The following is a 15,715-nucleotide window of genomic DNA, read 5'->3' as shown; positions in this document are numbered from 1 at the left end:
CTCGTTCCTTCAGAACCCGTGGCCTCTCATCCTCGTTCCTTCAGAACCCGTGGCCTCTCATCCTCGTTCCTTCAGAACCCGTGGCCTCTCATCCTTGTTCCTTCAGAACTCGTGGCATTCCTCCTTCAGAACCAGTGACCTCTCATCCTCATTCCTTCAGAACCTGTGACCTCTCATTCTCATTCTTTCAGAATTCATAGCAATACATCCTTGTCCCTTCAGAACTGACAACCTTCCATCCTTGTTCCTTTAGAATCCATGAAGATCTATCTTATTTTGGCCATTTTCTCAGAATTTTGCTTAATGGGAGGCAGACCCTCTTAAGGTTTGAGTGCTTCTTTCTCATGGTATTGCCCCAACCCATTGAGCCAGAGACCACTCCCTTAGACGACCTTTGTGCCAGATGTGGAGTGGTGTTACCACCATTAGCATCAGGTTCTGGCCTTGTTTATGACTTAAGGGATCGTTCAGTTCCACAGCAGACTCTCGTTTCATAGAATAATGAAATGGGACGTCATTGGGCAATCCTGTTTTTCCCTTTCTGTCCATAAAGATAGAGTTTTCATGAAACGCACAAGTTTTACAAGTTAGATTCTCTGACCAGGGCTGAAAGAACCTTTGAGTCATTGGCGAAACATGAGATTCTAAATGGCTTTCCCCAGGATGGACTCATCTTCAACAATGGGCTGTTTAAATGTGCAGCTGAGGAGCATGACTGGGAGCTCTCTGTTACTGCCACCCAGACCTGAGAAGAACATATAGAAGAATCACATTTGGATCCCACATACGTTGAATTGCAATTAAGAAAATCCTTTTTTTATCCTAAATGGTTTTGTCATAGTAAACTTGTTTCCCTTTGGTGAATATATTTATGTGTATTTTTCCTGCTTACTATGTGTATGTCTCTCAAAAATACATATTGGTTTTTACTGATACTGCTCTTCGAAGAGCTTTTTAGTTGATAAAGTAGAAGCTATACTCCCTTGCTTCCTCCCTCCTTCCTTTTTTCTCTGTCCTTCTCTCTCATTTCCTCCCACCCTTCCTCTTTTTAATTTTTTTCTGGTTGCTGTCTTTTTAAATTTGATTCAGTCTTGAAAATAGCATTTCTCTCATGTCCTCTGACCAGTGGTAGTTCCCCTTGTATTTGATGAAGATTTGTGGACTCTAAATGGAACCGTGGGAGCTCTGGGAAGAGTGTGATACCAGCTCTTAAGAACATTGCAAAACTGGGAGCTTTGGCTTAGGTCTGCCAGATGGAGGCTGATCAGGGGATACAGCTAAATCCAGTGTAATGCTGTGCCTTCAAATCTCTTAAACAAACTGGTCCACCAGGTGGAGGCTGATCAGGAGATCCAGTTAAACCCAGCATAATTCTGTGCCTTCAAATCTTTTATACAAATTCGGTTGGGGGCACTAAATATTCAGATGTATTTGAATAAAACTATATAAACCTTTCTGTCTAAACTATGTCACAGGTCAGAGAATAACTTTCAGCTCAGAAGTTTTGAATGATTACCTTTGACTGTTTTGTGAATTATGAACCAAAAGGCATCTCCATTAATCAACTTTTATAGAAATTTTAGTTACTAATGGCTTTTGCATTCTGAAATGTAAAGCAAAGAATCATGAGTAATGCTTTTTATTACTATAAGCTCACATGGTTGTTCTTTTATGTTTCACTTATCAGGTCCCCATGAGGTGGGTGATAATGTTTAAATTTACTTCAGTAACGCCTGAGACTTAGTAGGTAAAGCCTCCTCCTGGTCAGAATGAGATAGCAGGACCTAGTGAGTCCAAATCCAGTGTTTTCCAGTAAACAAGGAGGTTCCTCATACTATTTTCTAAGCACACATATCATGGAAGATGCCTGTTAGCTTTGGAGATTCTAAATGGAAAAACCATTACAGTGTCAGATGTTTGGTCTAAAACCTGGAAAACACCGCATGGGGGCTGTGTGTGGCATTTCAGATGATACCAATGATACCGGTGGTTACTAGCTGTATTTCAAAAGATCATAAAAATCACACGTTTGCTTAAGATCAATAACACAGATGAGCTAAAATGCAGGTTTCCTGTTTTCAGCTGCTCAGGTTTCTTAAGCAGCTTAGTGCAGGAACACAGCTGGATTATAGCATGGTGAGAATATTCAGTTTGCAAGTAGACATCATGAATGGTAGGAAACAAACAGAAAAGCATATATGATGAGTAATAAAAACAGAAATATAGGAAATCATTAGCACAGCCACAGTGGCATAAATATAGCTCACTTCAGTGGCCCAGCTTTCCATGCACAGTCTGAGGAGGAAAGGTATTTAATCGTCATTCTCAGATGGAACTTGGAGCCTGCAGAAGGTTATGGTTAGAGTTTTGCAATTAAAATTCTACTGCATCCCAGACAAATACTCAGCTCTCCATCAGATGTTTTTTATGGAAAAAATGAGTTTCTTTCATTACCTGAAATGGAATTTCCTATGATAGCATGAAACTTGTTTTCAACCAATTGTAGGTACTGTATTTATAAAAAATATTTCTAGATTGTGTTTGAATTCCATATAACCACTTAGATTATATATCATGCAAATGAAACCAACTCAACTCTTAAAAATAGGGGCTATTTCTTCTTGCTATCTAGTCAGATTCAAATCTAACATTATGAAAGCCAGGTAATGTATGTTTTTATGTTTTATGAGATAAATAGCATACAGATACCCATCACAAATGGATGTTTTCTCACTAATGCTCTTTGATGTTTGTATATTTCAGACGTGCAGGGTTTTACATTGTCTTGTATATAACTTACTGAAACTGGTGTTGGGAATTTGAAAGCAAGACACTGCAGAGGCAGGAAGGCTGTCCTACAGTTAGGCTCTGAAGCCTGGAGTTAGTGGGGCTGAGGCAATAGGGCGGCGGGGAGGCGGAGGTGCAGGGGGGCAGAAACTCGGGGAGGACTGCGGGGCTGACATGGGACTCCGCGGGCGTGGGCTGGGCATTGGCATAGAGAATCCCTGGCGCCCGGTCCTCCCTTCTCTGTAAATAACGTGCTCATTGCTGTGGACGCTTCTGGCTCTGGAAGTCGGTAACTTGCTAAACTGTTTAGGTATCCCCTGCCATGGTATTATTCCACATGTCTGCAAACAAGAAGGAAATCAGTGACTCAAATGCCGGTGCCTGATGGACACTGTTGGTGGGTACATGAGCTGCTGGTGCCATGCGTCCTGCATTTATGCAGATACGTGGCTCGCTCCGCCTGCGAGGCCTGACAGGGCCATGGATTTCACAGCCCTCTGCCCTTTTTTCTCAAAAATAAGTTGATTTTTTAAAAATATGTAGGTCTTTGAAGGCTTCCTGCATGTATAAAACTGTATTTTCATGTAGCCAGAAGCAGGACAGAGAGGAAAAGAGACACATAGAGAGGTGAGGAGGGTTGCGGGGAAGGTGAGGGACAGAGGTCTTTCTTCGTGCTGTGCATGGCAGAGGTCAGCCTGGGAGGTCCAGTGGCAGGTTCAGAGGCTTTGCCTTCCGCCGGGGTCAGTGCTGTGCTGCAGAGGGCTTTCTGTGAGGGTCTCTGGGTCAGGTTAGTCAGAATGTCTTTTGGAAAGAACATTTGTTGTCTCTGGAAGGAAAGATGTGCAGAGACTTTTGAGGGGTCCAGGAGACAGAATGTGGCTCTGGAGGCTCCACGGTCTCTAGAGGCTCCCACGGGCTCTGGAGGCTCCCACGGGCTCTGGAGGCTCCCACGGGCTCTGGAAGGCACCGCCCATCGTCGTGCAGGTGAGGAGCCTTGCTGGAGGGTCCCCAGGGGAACAGGCCTGTCTTCTAGGCAGCTCCTCCTGAGACAGGGCCCCCACATGTGCTGGCCTCATGGGGAATCCCCAGCTCTGTCCCCAGCCTGGCTCTTAAACGGACCTTCTACTCATGCTCCTGGAGCTGCCTCTTGCAGAGTTGCTGTGGCCACACTTTGAGGAAGATGCTTGGTGACTGGGCTCAGCAGGGTGACCCCAGGCCGGGTGCATCCCATTTTTTCCTGAGCGCTCTGGCCAGTGTGAGGGATGAGGGAAGGGATGGGCTCAGAGCCAGGGGCCCCGGGTCTGGTGGCCCTGCATGTGGGTGTGAAGGCCCCTTTCTGACCACGTTAGAGCTTCATGCTGCTTTTCCCTGGAGGGTGCCATGTCTCCCAGGCTAATCATTTTGGGCAGTGGCCTTCAGGCCCCTCAGTTGACCCTCTCACATCTGATGGGCATGCCTGAAGTGGCCTCATCCCTCAGCCTTAGAGCAGTGAGGGGAGGGGACACCCTGGGGGCACCCCGAGGCCCCTCCTATCCCTGTCCAAGTGCAGAACCTCTGAGGGGGGAGAGGAGATTGTTCTGGTGTTCATAAAAAGCCTCAGGGACCGCAGCTTTCAGCAAAGTGCGAAGGCCAACAGGAGAGCGGTTGACGGTGCCGTCCCGCCCTGACTGACTGTGAAGCAGAAAGGGAGGGATGTTTTGCTGCGGCCTCATCATGGTTAAGTGGATTAGTCATTCAGGGCTCGGTTTAGACTCTGAACTAAGAGTCTAAAGATGCGCTTTCCTATTCTGGATCTTTCAAATAATGATTCAACCACGCAAAATGTTCTAAAATAGATTCTCATTCTCCCAATTTAAAAGTAAAACAAAATAAACCGGGCTTTTTATGTTTATGTTTGCCTTTCTAGAAAAGAGTAGCCCCACATTTGGATACGGCCATGTGCGTATCACAGTGTTTTGTTCAGTGAGGACCCACACGGGGACAGTGGTCTCATGGGGTGATAATACCGTGTTATTACTGCTCCTTTTCTAAGTTTAGCTGGGCTTGATGCACACACTCCCCACTGTGTTCCAGCTGCCGGCAGGATTGAGCAGGTCACGTGATGTGCGCGTGTGTAGCCGGGAGCAGCAAGCCGCACCACACAGCCTGGGTGTGCGGAGGCTGTGCCAGCGGGTTTGTGTGACACACTGATGTTCGTACCATGACCAGGTTGGCCGACAACATGTTTCTCAGAACCTATGCCTGGGATTAAGAGACATGACATTGATTTAGCTACTTTATATTTTACATACCTAGGAGCATGTGTCAGAAATACTGAAACTCTAGAATTTAATGACTTTTCTGAAGGTTCCAAAATACCCAATGTGCCAAATCAGTCTCTGATAAGAGATTGAAAGCTGATTGTAAAGTGTTGGAAGTCTAGTCTTTACTAGTTTTTGGCCAATCGGTACTGGAAATAAACCCTGAAGGCACGGCGTGAGTTAACCTGGTTGGAAGCATCAGACGCGCGTGGGGCACGTGGCCTGCATGTGTCTCTGAGGCCACTGGCAAGTTGACACTTCCCAGGGGAACTTACAATTCTTTGCCTACTCATAGTAACATGTTTTCAGGAACAAGAGATCAACAGGAACTCAATTCCACGTCATGGTTTTCTCTTGCTTTTGTGTACAGACTTGGACATTGGAATCACATTTTAAATTTTACTTAAAGAGGTAAAGATTTTAAAAGGTGATTTTATACCCTTCCGGAATGGAAGCAAGTCTCATCACTAACATTTGCAACTGTAATCCTAATGAAGTTTCATAAAATACAGGGGTGGGGAGACATGGCTATGATTTCGAGAGGGGCAGTGGCTCCCAGGAGCCTTGCAGGAAGCTTGAGTTTGCCTTGTTCCCGTAGTTTCTTGGGAACTTTTACTTAGTTTTGGTTTCACTTTTACTTAGTTTTCTTAAATCTCTGTAACTGAGGAGACAGGTAGAGTTGGTGCTGGCATATGCTGTGCCTCCCACATTGCACCTTTTCACGTGTTAACAGGAATCCTGCGTTTTAGGATAGGAAAGAAAAGGTTTTTGTGACAGAGGCCCTGAGAAGCAGCCTGGATTCACGGCCAGGAGTACTGACTCCGAAGTCAGCAACTGTGGACCGTGGATCCCCAGGTCCACGTCTATAAGCCTTGGACCCCCAGGTCCACGTCTGTAAACACCGGACCCCAGGTCCACATTTGTAAACCCCAGACCCCCAGGTTCATATCTGTAAACCTTGGACCCCCAGGTCCACATTTGTAAAACCCAGACCCCCAGGTCCACATCTGTAAACACCAGACCCCCAGGTCCACGTCTGTAAACACCAGACCCCTAGGTCCACGTCTGTAAAGCTTGGAATCCCAGGTCAGCGTCTGTAAACCTTGGACCCCTAGGTCCACATCTGTAAACCCCGGACCCCCAGGTCCACATCTGTAAACCCCGGACCCCCAGGTCCACATCTGTAAAGCTCAGACCCCCAGGTCCACATCTGTAAACCTTGGACCCCCAGGTCCATGTCTGTAAACCCCGGACCCCCAGGTCCACGTCTGTAAACCTTGGACCCCCCCCAGGTCCACATCTGTAAACTTTAGACCCCCAGGTCCACATCTGTAAAGTGAGTAATGACAGGCACACCACCAGGCTCTCATTCTAATCATAGCTGGGGGATCCTGGGTGTGTAGCTCATGTGTAGTGCTGCACTCAGTTAAATGAGATGACCCCAGGAGTGGTGTTGAAGCAGAGTGGACCTTTAATAATCAGCTGTGAGTGATGTGTGTTATCGATAAATGCACTCCAGCCTCCCTAGATTTAAAAGGTGTTATTTGGAGAAGGAGATGTTTGGATTGATGGAAAATGTAATGTTCTGTTTTATTGATATAGATATGATTGTATAGATGTATTTATTTTTTTCTCATTTGTTGTTCAAAAAAGTAATAAAAGGCAACTCACAGATATGACAACAGACATTCAAAGTAGAACAATATCTACAAGATAAACCAGGAGCAGAAGGGACCTGTCAGCCTGAGCTGCCATGTGCTTGAGATAAGCCAGGAATTTAGACTTGTGTCTGGGTAGCCTAAAAAAACATGGGGACAGAGGATCACTTAGCTGACTCAGGTGCCCATTAGATAAAAGCAGATGCTGCAGTTTCTGAAGCACAACTGTACCTAATCCCAGGCGACAAGGAGACCCCCGTGGGTGTTTACCAGGAGGCTGTAAAGCACGCAGGGACCAGAGGCTGCACACCAGCATCTCCATAACCACGGCAAACAGCATCTTCCTCCCAAGCAGGGTGTCCCAAGACAGGCCGCACTAGAGGCCTGACATTTGGTGCAGTCATCTTTGGGGGGAATGGGAGTGTGGCACAGCACCTCCCTGATGAGAGGAAGGGGCAGCCCTCCCTGTACAGCACTGCCGTGAAGGCTCTGAGGGCTGGGTCCTGGCTGTGTCCCTGCTGTTCCCCAGAGCACAACTTATGCCCCACACATTTCCCCATGCCACTCAGCTTTCCTTAGAAGGATGAGAAGTATTTTCCTTAATTTTGAGAAAAAAATGTTTATTTTTGAATTCTTTTGGAAATATAAAATGCACTCATTTTATAACAGGATAAAAGCAGTAATCCAACCTTCATGGGTTTTCTGGAATCTTTCAGCTGCTTTTCCTGGGTCTCCAGCCCCTTGGATCATGGGTGCTGGGCATGTCCTGTGTTCAGGAAAAATGAGTGACTGAATTCCTGGGATGCTGTAACACACTGCCATAGATGGACGGCTACAAACAGCAACTTCACTTCTCACAGTGCTGCAGGCCACGAGTTCCAGATCCAGGGGCCGGCAGGCGTCTGCTGGGAACCTCTTCCCCGGCTTGCAGGAGGCGCCTTCTCACTCTGTGCTCACTCCGGGGAGAGAGGGAGCTCTGGGCTCTTCTTGTCTAATGGTGGGGAGAGGAGCTCTGGGCTCTTGCTTGTCTGATGGGGGAGAGAGGGAGCTCTGGGCCCATGCTTGTCTGATGGGGGAGAGAGGGAGCTCTGGGCTCTGGCTTGTCTGATGGGGGAGAGAGGGAGCTCTGAGCTCTTGCTTGTCTGATGGGGGAGAGAGGGAGCTCTGAGCTCTTCTGGTTTTACGGGGGTGCTCATCCTGCCTTAGGTTCTCCACCCACATGACCTCATCCCACCTGAATCACTTCCCAAAGGCCACACCTCCTCATGCCATCCCACTGAGGGTTAGGGCTTCAGCATGTGAATTTAGGGGGAGCAGGAACGCCTGCTCCATACAGCGACTTTCTGAGAATGCACACGGGAGCCATTCTACATTAGGTGGGATGTTCGCTGGACACAGGGACCGTTCCACATTAGGTGGGATGTTTGCTGGACACAGGGACCATTCCACATTAGGTGGGATGTTTGCTGGACATGGAGGCTGTTCCACAATGGGTGTGGTATTTGCTGGACACGAGGGCTGTTACATATTAGGTGCACTGTTTGCTGGACATGGGCGTCGTTTCACATTAAGTGGGATGTCTGCTGGACATGAGCACCTTTCCACATTAGGGGTGATGTTTGCTGGACACAGGTGCCGTCCCACATTAGGTGGGATATTTGCTGGACACAGGCACCTTTCTACATTAGGTGAGATGTTTGCTGGACATGGGAGTCATTCCACATTAGGTGGGATGTTAGCTGGACACAGGGGCTGTTCCACATGAGGTGGGATGTTTGCTGGACATGGACACCTTTCCACCTTAGGTGGGATGTTTCCTGGACACCGGGGTTGTTCCACATTAGGTCGGATGTTTGCTGGACATGGGCACCTTTCCACCTTAGGTAGGATGTTTGCTGGACATGGGGGTCATTCCACATTAGGTGGGATGTTTGCTGGACACGGGCACCTTTCCACATTAGGTGGGATGTTTGCTGGACACGGGCACCTTTCCACATTAGGTGGGATGTTTGCTGGACACGGGCACTATTCCACATTAGGTACGATGTTTGCTTTGGGGTTCTGGTAAGATATGCTTGTGTTACAGACATTTCCTATATTTCTAGCTTGTGAAGGTTTTTTATCCAGAGTATGTTTTAAATTTTATGCTTTTGGGGACATCTGAGTTATTTTTTCTTCCCTTGATTTATCAATGAGACAGTCCCGTTTTCCAATGCTGAGTCATTCTTCCATTCTATTGGATTTGATTGACAAATACCTTAATTAGAATGTTTGTATCTTCATAAGTGTGGTTGTTATAAATTAGAGATGATTGATGGTGTCCTAAGCTTGACTAGCTATGAAAGAATACAGATTAATCAGCACAGACTAGAAGATGATGGTGTGCGTGTTCCCAGATAATGCACAGAGGTTAGTGCTGTGATCTTTTAATGAATGACAGTTGTTCATTATATGTGTTAATTGTGAAATCAACAAGTAAATCTTATTGTCTGAGAGTGGAAGGCTCCTGTCGTATTTAAAAGACATACATTTGTAGGAAGAGAAGCAAGTTTTTGATGACTTTTAATTTCCATAGAGAGTCTTTTCTTTTTGGTGATTTTATTGCAAAATCTCTTCTATTAATCAATTTATATTAAGCCTAGGATAAAATCTAGACTACCTGGAGCATTGGCTGGAGATGGGTGAGTGAGGGGCCAGCAAAATTAGCTGCCAGATACAAAGTTCTGTGATACTACAGTTACGTGACTTGTCTTTCCTGAGTGGTTGAAAGAGGAGTGTGAGGTTAAGAATCAACCAAATAATTGAAAGACTGGGCTGCAGCAGTGCATACAGTACTGTGTGATGTTTTTTCTTGGCACACACTTATTTACCATAACATATATGTGTGTACCTTGGTAGAGAACTGAGCTGGTGTAAACTTGCCCAACACAGGAAAGCCAGATGCTCACACGGAAGTTTTGGCAGTGCAGTAAAGGAAGGCGTTTATTTCACAGTACTAAGCAAGGGGACCAGGGAGCTGCTGCTCTAATCCTGGCCTCCCCGATGGCTGAAGGCAAGGATTTTTAAAGGCAGGGGTGCAGAAGCAGCAGGCAACATCATAAATCCACCTATGGAGGCCACACATTAGTTTAAGCTTAAAAGGGCAGATGTCCTGTTGCAAGGGATCATGGGTCATAGATGGATTCAGAGATCTTGTGATTTTCAGTCGGTTAATGAAGAGAAGATTTGTTTAAAATTTTGGGCGTTAGCAGAAAAATGTTAACTTGCTAGGAAGACTGACTGTCTCCAAGGCCCTCAGGAAGAAAGTTAGAACAAAGGGCAATCCTTGAAGTTCCCTCTTCACTTCCCTCTAATCTGGGGTGGGTGGGTGTGCGAGTGTGTGTGTGGTGGGGGGGGGGGAGGGGTCCTTAGTCAGGGTCTGAGCCTGTGAAGGACAGTTAGAGGGCAATGTCCAGAAGTGATCTTTAGATCTTTAGTTACCATAAGAAAGCACACATCTGGCCTTAGGTTCCTTGGCTATTGCTTTAGGTGATTACCTTCTTAACAAGCTAATTGACTACCCTGGGGCTGGCTAGATACCTGGAGTTTTTCTTAAAAGAGCTTTGGGATTTTCCTTTACTACTTCATGCATGGGGATTTGCAGGGGCCTAAAAGGAGGGGAATTTCTGCTTCATTTCAACTTCTCTGTAGAAGATCATGATTAGAAAATTATGAAAAATAAATTCATCTTTCTGTAAAACTAAGAAGCTAAGTTATCATAAAATTATATTGATCATTAAGAGAAGTAATTGTGAGAAATATGTATGAATAAAATGATATATTTTTGCTTTTAGAAGAGACTTAGGATGATACCTAATAGATTCATTTTCTGGAAGAAAAATTAAGTCCAATTTTATCAGAAATATATTTCTGGAACTGTGACTCTTGTCCAAATTATAAAGCTGGTTTGGACTTAAGGAGGGCCTGGACATAAACACTTTGATCACCAAGTCAGAATAAATATTACTCAGATTTTATTACAGTATTAAATTCTAGTTTAGCCAGCATCACAAATGTCAGGAATTTATATTAATATTAATCGTATGAACGTAATCAATATAATTAAGAGTAATCTAAAACAGGATTGTTTTTTTATTTCAAACAATATAGTATTTGTAATGAACATTACACAATTGTTTTATACAATCATAAAATCCATATTGGGAATTGATTAACCCTTTATTTTTTTTTTTATTTTAAGTTCAACGGTACAAGTGCAGTTTTGTTTCATAGATAAATGTGTATTGTGGGGATTTATTATACAGATTATTTCCTTATCCAGATACTAAGCCCAGTACCCATTAGTTACTTTTCCTGCTCCTTTCCCTCTTCCCCCTCCTCCCACCCTCACCTCCCACAGGCTCCAATGTATGTTGTTCCCCTTTATGCATCCATGAGTTCTCATCATTTAGCTCCTATCTGTAAGAGAGAACATGTGATATTTGTTTTCTCTCTATTAGTTTGCTAAGGATAATGGCCTCCCGTTCCATCCGTGTTCCTGCCAAAGACATGATCTCGTTCTTTTTTATGGCTGTGTAGTATTCCATGGTGTATATGTACCACATTTTCTCTAACCAGTCTATCATTGATAGGCATTTAAGTTGATTCCATGCTTTTGCTATTGTGAAAAGTGCTGCAATGAATAATACCCAGTAATGGGATTGCTGGGTCAAATGGTAGTTCTGTTTTTAGGTCTTTGAGGAATCACCACCCTGTCTTCCACAGTGGTTGAAATAATGTACACTTCCACCAACAGTGTATAAGGATTCCCTTTTTTCTGCCACCTTGTCAACCTGTGTTATTTTTGAGTTTTTAATAATAGCCAGGAATTTGTATTAATGATAGTCAGAATGTATATTAATATTAATCATATTGATAATGTAAGCAATGCAATCTAAAACATGACTTCAAATTGAATAAACTTGTATGAGTTTGTTTTCACGCTGCTATGAAGAACTGCCTGAGACTGGGTAATTTATAAAGGAAAGAGGTTTAACTGACTCATAGTTCAGCAGGGCTGGGGAGGCCTCAGGAAACTTGCATTCATGGCAGAAGGGGAAGCAGGTGTCTTAGAGCATATGAGAGCGCCAAAAAAACTACCATTTACAATATAAACCATCAGATCTTGTGAGAATTCACTCAGTATCATGAGAACAACGTGGGGGAAACTGCCCCCATGATCCAGTCCCCTCCCCCAGGTCTCTCCTTCAGCACCTGGGGCTTACAATACAAGACGAGATTTGGGTGGGGATGTGTATAGAATCAATACCAAACTCTATTGATTAAACTGTGAATATGACTTTTAGTATCAAAGAGGGCTTTGATAAGATGATTCTGTTATTTTCTTTTTCCTCCATTCTTGTCACTGAAAAATGTCTTTCCCCAAGGATTTTAACACCTTAACGTATAAAGCTTTCCGAGATTTGACTGTTTGTTTGTTTACTGTCATTGGTTACATAAAATTACGAGTCTAGACACTTACCCTATGTAACTTTGTGGGGTTTTTTGTTTTGCTTTTGCTATTTAACAAACATACGTCAGTATTTTCCAAGCTGCCTAAGCAAAGCCTTTGGCCCCAAATCCTGATTCAAAAATTAAAAAGCAGCTTCAGGACATAGTTTTATAAAAAGCGAAGCAAAGCTAAGGACCCAGGCAGCTGTCTTAATCCATCTTTTTTTTTTTTTTTTTCCTGTGGAATCTTGCTCTGTCACCCAGGCTGGAGTTCAGTGGCGCGATCTCAGCTCACCGCAACCTCCTCAGGTTCAAGCGATTCTCTTTCTTCAGCCTCCTGAGTAGCTGGGTCTGTAGGCGCACATCACCACGCCCAGCTAATTTTTGTATTTTTAGTAGAGACGGTGTTTCACCATGTTGGCCAGGATGATCTCAATCTCCTGACCTTGTAATCTGCCCACCTCGACCTCCCAAAGTGCTGGGACTATAGGCACGAGCTACTGGGCCCAGCCTGAGTCCATTTTTTCTTAGAGGAAAGAGCCTTTTAAAGTGCACCAGTGATTTGCTGCCTTCCTCCCCCTCACCTATATCTTGCATGTTCTTCACATGTACCCCAAAACTTAAAATGCAATAAAAATTAAAAAAAATAAAGTGTACCGGTGAAGAAGTGGAAGTGGTTTTTATGAACCATGCAGAGACAGTTACTTACAAATTTCTCATCTCAGATCCTGGAAAGGGGTTTTTGTATTTTGTTTTTTTGTTTTTTTTGCCCATTTCTTAAGAAGCGCTAGACTCTGAAAAGGAGCATGAGATGTTTCAAGAAACAGAACATGGCACGTCTGAGGGGAACTGCATTCCCAGGGTTGTTCTTCCTCACTGCCTTGCGGCGTGCCAGTAAGCGTACTTTCCAGGAACTGCAGGATGGATACTAAGCCTTTGTTTAAAAAAAGCCAAACCTCTCCATAGATCCCTAAGCTTAGTATGTAGGCAATGGCCACTTTTGTGGGCGGTATGAGCTGGTGATATTTCTGGTGGAAAAACACAAAGAAGATGTTCATGATGATGAAAAAACAAAGAAATCTCTGTTGAGCACGGGGGATTGGCGGGAATCATTGCAGGGAAAGTTGCCAGTCATTTTAATCACAAGCAGTCATTTTTCAAAGTTAAGAAATGAGATTTAAAATGCTTTGCAGTTTGCCTCTTGCCATAGACTGCAGAATCAATAAGCCAGATCCTCCAAAAATCAAACCTTATTCAAGTCGAGAAGCTCATCCTCTTCCTGTGCTTAAGATATTTTTCCCAGCCTGCTCACAAAAAAATCCACGGAAGTGATTTGAGATTCCCCTTGCTTTCCTCTTGCTTTCAGGGGAAGCTGCCAGGAAAAAGCAGTGAGGAATCTGGATTGCACTGTGCCAAGGGGTGGGACACTTGCCTTTGAAGACCCCTGAGTTCTGCCCCCTCTTAGGCACATGTGTTGGGTTGACCCCAGGTCTTGCCTCAATTTCCAGCCTTCTCATTTACCAGCTAATAGACTTCCAACCTCTTAGAAAGCTTCACCTTCCATCAGCCATGAAGCGGAGCTAGTAAATCAGGTGGCCCAAGGCTTGTCCACAGCAGACGCTCGTGGAAGTGAGGGGAGCAGAACTATAGCCTCCCTGTGGCGGCAGCCCTGGACAGCAGTCTGGCTCCAAACAGGCCGAGGGTGGACGCCCTCATCATCTTCAGGCTGGCTTTGTATAATCAAAGCTTCCTTAGTGAGAGTCATGGAAGAAAACGTGGCTAGCACCAAATACAGGGCCTGATGGCGGACGGCATAGGGCGCTAACGACTCCTGCCTGCTGCACCACAGACCATGACTCTGAACGTGCGACTATGCTCAGTCGAGACGTCTCTCTCCATATTTGCAAATTGAATGTGGAATTCCCACAGCCCTGTGCCTGAAGAGAGTGAAGAACCACGCAAAGCCAGCTCTTGACGCTGCCAAACGCGGAGGCCAGGGAGCAGGAGGACATGGGGCACACCGATGGTGCGGATGCACGTTAATCCCAGGCCTGGCTGCTCTCCAGAATGGAAGTTTTTAAATGTAGTAAACCTTAAGTGATGAAGAGTAAATGCTCAAAACAAACGAAGACATTTGATAGCAGCTATCATGTGCCGGAGGTACTCTCTCTGCAGCTGCTTCAGCCTGTGTGTAGTATGTCTGAAGCACTGTAATTCTGCCTCTCAAGATGGTGCCAGCCAGTGCGCTAGCTCAGGCCGCACTCCCAGAATGGCTCAGACAGCAGGAATTCATGTTCTTACAGTTCTGGGGGCTGGGAGTTTGAGGACAAGGGGCCCGCAGCCCGGCTGGTTTCTCCTGAGACCCCTCTTTCTGGCTTATGGCCTCCCTCTTCCCTGCACACTGGGGCCTCCTCACTGTGCATGTGTGGGCGAAACCTGGCATCTCTTCCCCTTGTTACAAAGATGCCAGTCTTGTTGGATTAGGGTTCACTCAAGACCTCATTTAACCTGGATTATTTCTTTCTAGGCCATCTCCAAACTAGAGTCACTTTGGGCTGGGGCACCAATGTATGGATTTGATGTGTGCATATTTCAGTTTATAGCACTCACCAAACCACAGAAGCTTCCCAGAGCTGATGTCATGCTGTCGCTGAGGCCACAGGACACTGTCCCATTGCTGCAGGGACCCTCTCACTCTCTGAGCGGTCACCTGAGGCTGGCGCACACCATTTTCTTATTCTATGCACTGCAGCAAAAATGTTTAATTGACTGCAATGGGTGATTCCTAAAGGTATATTTGACTCAGAAAAAAATGCATTGGTAAAAGTCACTGTTTGAATGTTTCCAGTATTCAGAGCCCAGGTCACTACCTTTCTAAAATGATTGGTATCTGAAATAAGAACCCTGGCTGCAGCCTACAACCATGCTCTTTCTACTGTATAAACCTCCCTAATCAAATACTTTTTCATAACAACATATGTTTTTGGAAATGAAAAGTTATGACCTGGTTCCCAGCTCTCTTTTTATGTTTTTCTTTTAAGACAGAGTCTCACTCTTGCCCCGGCTGGAGTGCAGTGGCACAATTCCGGCTTACTGTACCCTCTGCCTCCCGGGTTCAAGTGGTTGTCATGCTTCAGCCTCCTGAGTAGCTGAGATTGCTGGCATGTGCTGCCATGCCAGTCTCAAACAATCCACCTGCCTTAGACTCAACATGCCAAGATTACAGGCATGAGATACAGCGTGTGTCCCTCTCTCTCAGTGTAACGTTTTAGAGGGCATCACCTCATCACACTCATGCTGTGCCGCTGACACCAGGGCAGGCAGCTCTCAATCCCTTCGTGGCATGAATCCAGCAGACCACGCCTGAGAACAGATTTGAGGGAGATGGGGTGTCTCCTGGCTCGCTGGTGCTCAGCTTTGGAAAGCACAGCTCCTGTGAGGCTTTCCTTAATGCTCCGAGTCCCCTGTGGGTTCTCTAAT

At 45.3% G+C, this 15,715-nt stretch overlaps 1 long non-coding RNA gene across 1 annotated transcript in view; it reads left to right on the top strand.

The window, feature by feature from the left end:
* Nucleotides 1-15,243, top strand: part of LOC108284430 — a 409,165-nt gene extending 393,922 nt beyond the window's left edge. The window contains exon 4 of the long non-coding RNA XR_001817214.2: nucleotides 14,763-15,243. This is a non-coding gene — a long non-coding RNA (uncharacterized LOC108284430). The remainder of the gene's footprint in view (nucleotides 1-14,762) is intronic.
* The last annotated feature ends 472 nt before the right edge of the window (nucleotides 15,244-15,715 follow it).

This window comes from Cebus imitator, unplaced genomic scaffold, assembly GCF_001604975.1.
Source record: "Cebus imitator isolate Cc_AM_T3 unplaced genomic scaffold, Cebus_imitator-1.0 Scaffold279, whole genome shotgun sequence".
NCBI lineage: Eukaryota > Metazoa > Chordata > Mammalia > Primates > Cebidae > Cebus > Cebus imitator.
This window is presented reverse-complemented; position numbering and strand designations above follow the sequence as displayed.